Raw genomic sequence first — 4,756 nt, 5'->3', positions numbered from 1 at the left:
ATTGTTGAAAATATGTTCATATGCTCTATATAGTTATACATCCGTATCTCAATTGGTTGCCCTACCCTCTCTGAGCATCGACGACGATGCTAAATCTTAAGCATGGGGAGGGGTCTTTGTACATTAGGTTCTAGTTTCCACATGCATTTCATAAAAAAAATTACTTTTCTTATTTTCATTTTTTTCATGCATTCATCTTAAAAAGTAAAAAAATAAACAAATAAAAAACGATCTAAAGGAGCCTAATCTTCTTGAATCAATTGAAGTGGTAAATTAGTCATGGCTTGAGATTAGAACTTGTTAATTTTTCATTAAAAATCTTGAAGCAATCTAATCACACACAAACACGTCTCTCGAAGTTACTTGTGCAAAAAAAATGATAAGGTTATCAACACCGAAGCATAAAGACAAATATAGTTTAGCCCGTGGAACACACAATCGGTCTTATGAGTAGTAAGTGCTCATTCATATCCAAACTCCAAATTCAAAAGAGCCATAAAATGAATATAAAATTTCAGTGACTCGAATCCTCCAGCGCTCTAAAATGTCTTTTCTTCCTATTCCCTTCTAAATACCCTACTTGGGGACATTGTTTCCAACTATACTTACGGGTCTTTGCGCGTTTATATCAGTCCCCCGAAAAAATGTCTTAGAAGTCTCTCACGGTAATAGACTGTGAGATGTCCCAACAATAGAAAGAGTCAAGGACAAATGAGCCTAGAAAAAAAGATAAAACAAATATATAAAAATCTTATTAAGTTAGTCTGTGACCTTCGGGACTCGAATCAGTAAACCCCGAGGGGTGTTCTACACCTAATTGCCTAAAGCTGAATTGTTTGGGATTGATTGGGTTGAAAATTCACTACACGGGTTCCATAGAAAGTCATGAACTTAATAATAACATATATATATATATATATATATATATATATATATATATATATATATATATATATATATATATATTCAAATAAAGCTAATCTGTGGCCATTGAGGTTCAGGCAAGTAAACCCGAGGGATCTCCTTAAATCTAGCACACCAAGGTCATCTGGTCTGGATGTGTTGGTTGGAAGTCTGCTACATGGATTTCGAAGAAATCCATGAGCTTTATTTGTAGTAAAATATAATTAGATAGTTTGTATATAATTATGTTTATAGTTTAATTGAATAATATGTTTAGGAAAAATACTTGGCTACCAAAAGGTTCCGTTGGACTTGGACTTGAATTTATGACGTTGGGACTAACTATAAACTACTTTGACTGTTGTAAGTGATTTGAAACATGTAACCAATCTGGGTAAATATTAGATCATTTTTAGAAAATATTTTTTAGAAAAAGATTGTTGTTAGTCAACAAATAGCTAGAGTCGGTCATTGTCATGCATTGTAAAATGAAAATGATTAAACATATATTTGCAGCACATGTTTTCATGAGAGAAGACCATAATTTGTTCCATGTGCTAACCCAATACCTGTAAAAGTGAACAAGTGTTGTAACTTTTGATTTTTTTGAGTTGTGTTAGGGAGTGGCTAAAAATCTTAGTTTAAATCTTATATATCTTTGTGGGGTTAATGCCAAGTTATCTCAAGGCACGACACGTACACCTTCGACTGTATGACACAATGAGGTTAATTAGATTGAATATGTTCGTTTTGTTTTGTTTACTGCATTAATAGTTGAAAAAAATATATCTTTGAAGCTTTGTTAATCTTCTTGTACATATGCTATTTTATTGCATGCATTCACTCTTAATTCCATTTATTCCTTTTTACTCCTTCCATTCTTTTCATCTTAGTTTCTTTTAGTCACCTATCGTCTTCTCTAGGATGATTCTCAATTTTATTCTTTCTTTAGGACAAGAAAGGTCTAAGCTTGGGGAGGTTTGATAGGTGCATTTTACGCACCTATTTTGCTTGTTTATTTTCGTCCTTTCATAGCATTCTACTTCATAATTCTTGGATTTAGTTGATTATTTGGGCAATTGCATATTTCATCAAGAATGTCTGGTACTTCACTATTTTTGATTTATTTTGCAGGCATTATGGAGCATGGAGCTTGGATGCATGGAGCTTGGATGCTTGGAGCTTTGGAGCATGAAGAGAAGATGAACCATTCATTCAATGGCAAAAAACATGAAGACATAACCTGAGTCATTGTTGCATTGTCATCATAGCAAAGGACTACGTTTGAAACGCGGTTCTTGTCACATTGACACGGGTCGTGTTTGTCCTTTATCATCTCATATTTGAGCAACATGACTCATGATGAAGCTAGACTGAAGATGGAGCCAACAGTGAAGACTTATTTGATTTTTAGCAAAAAACATGGGCCATGCCAAAAACACATGATCAAGACAAATGACCATGCCAAAAAAGCATGGGAAAAAGGCATGACCATGCTAAAAACGCATGGCCTTATGGAAAGCACGTGAACATTAATAAAACAAGTAGAGATGTCGCCATTTCACAGAGACGGTTTCTGGAGCAACTAGGGGCAATCTTGGTCGATTTTAGGAGACTTTTTGGAATTTTTGGGAAGACCTAATCATTGCAAACACTTTTGATTTTATTTTTGTAAGCATTAAACATTCTAATTCCATCTTTATTCTTGTTTGATTTGTTCTTAGCCATATGTGGCTAAGAAACCCGAGTTTCTAGTTCTTGTTCAAAACATGTTTATTGTTTGACTTGAAGCATATGACTTGATCTTTATTTATGATTCTATTCTAGTGATTATGTTTTTGTTTAAACTAGAACCCTTAAAGTTGATTTGTGTTTGATTGGCCACTTTCATGAATTGAATTTTTATGCTGTTAATTAACTTTTAGGGCACCTAATCTTTCTATTAAGTTAATAATTAGTAACAAACAATGAGTTTTCTTATTGTAAAATATATATCACATGTTTTCATACTTCCGAGCGTATGAGAAGAAATGAACATTGTTAGGAAGCTTGTAGAAAATTTAACGCGGTTTTTCATTACAATCTAAGAGCGTGTTTAGGTTGAATTAGTAAAGTTTGGTCTAGTCAAAGAGCGTGTTTTGGTTAGATAATTTGGCAAGCAAGAGGTATTAGAGCGTGTTAATATCTTTCAGTACTAACTTGGAATAGCAATCATGAATTACATCAAGTCATAATCAAGTTGAACAACAACATTGAGAACTAGAACTAGAACCATTCAATCAAACTGTTGACAAGTTTATTTCATTTTGTGCATGCTTTTAAAGTAGATTGTTATTTTATTATTTTACTTTTGAAAACAAACGCTCTTTGTGAGCAAAGTACCTTGCCCAGAGAGGTATAGACTTTTATCCTGTGTCTTTGTGGTTCGACCTTGCTTGCCTTGTACTACTTTTTAGTGCATCAAAGTAGTGTATTTGGAGTCTATTGTACCCCTTTACTTGTTGGGTTTGACACGCCTAACATGTACCATGGTGAAAACGATGGTAAATTCAAGACAAAAGAAATGGAATATTAATTGAGATATGAATTTCGAAATACATACTATCATCGGACATGTATGTGAGATAAATCGTTGTTCTCTCCGGCTCCGTTTTGTATCAGGTCAACAGAAACAAATCATAGAACTTATATTCTAGCATCTCTGCCATAGATAGTGGTCTTCGGTGTGACGAACAAGATGATCGGCCTGGTTGGACTGTAGCAACTACGACTATGATCGACAATGGAATGTCATTTGGATATCTACGCGATGGAGTTCAATTCAGTTACAGCGATGGCTACTGGAGGGTGGAGGGAGGTAGACGAGCAATAATCGACTTTCTATGTGCGATTTCGATCCTCACTACTAGTCGTTGTTGATCATCGAAAGATCGGAAGACGTTGAGGTGGTGGATTGAAGGAGGAGGAAGGCGGTAGATGAACTGGAAGGTATATAGTGAAGAAGACGTATGGGAAATAGAAACATTAATTTAGGGATTTTCAATTAAGTAATTTAGTTTTGTTAGATTTTTTGGAATATATTGTTAATACCAGATTTACCCCTAAGGTCTAATGATAAAAACCTAAAATGCCATTAAGTTCATTTATAATTACAATTTTGCCATCTTTGATCTCGACCATTGAAGTTTTCGATCTAGTGGTCCACCTTTAGTTCTCGGTTTTCGGGAAACTATAGGTTCTCAAATGATCTTTCCTCTCTCTCTCTCTCTCAGTGTATATATATATATATATATATATATATATATATATATATATATATATATATATAGAGAGAGAGAGAGAGAGAGAGAGAGAGAAAGAGAGAGAGAGTTAGGTTCAAATGTTTTCACTATCTATTGTATGCATGTATAATTGATTCTGGACCAATCATTTTAGTTATTTTAAGAAAATAATTAATGGCATATTAAATGCTGAAGATGTAATTAATATCTATTATATCTTCAACATGTAATACACATTAATTACTTTCTTAAAATAAATAAAATGATTGGTCCAGAATCAATCATACATGCACACAATAGATAGTGAAAACAAAATAACCTAACCCTATATATATATATATATATATATATATATATATATATATATATATATATATATATATATATATATATATATATATATATATATATGTGTGTGTGTGTGGGGGGGGGGGGGGGGGGGGGTAGGCCAATAGATAGTTGTTTAAATGTAAGCCTTTTTATAAATTAGATTATTAATTTAGGGGAAAATATGTTTTTAAACACAAACTGAAATTTTATTTAGCATATTTAATCAAATTAAAGGCATCTCC

This window comes from Lactuca sativa, chromosome 4, assembly GCF_002870075.4.
Source record: "Lactuca sativa cultivar Salinas chromosome 4, Lsat_Salinas_v11, whole genome shotgun sequence".
NCBI lineage: Eukaryota > Viridiplantae > Streptophyta > Magnoliopsida > Asterales > Asteraceae > Lactuca > Lactuca sativa.
Note: the sequence above shows the minus strand (reverse complement) of the source record.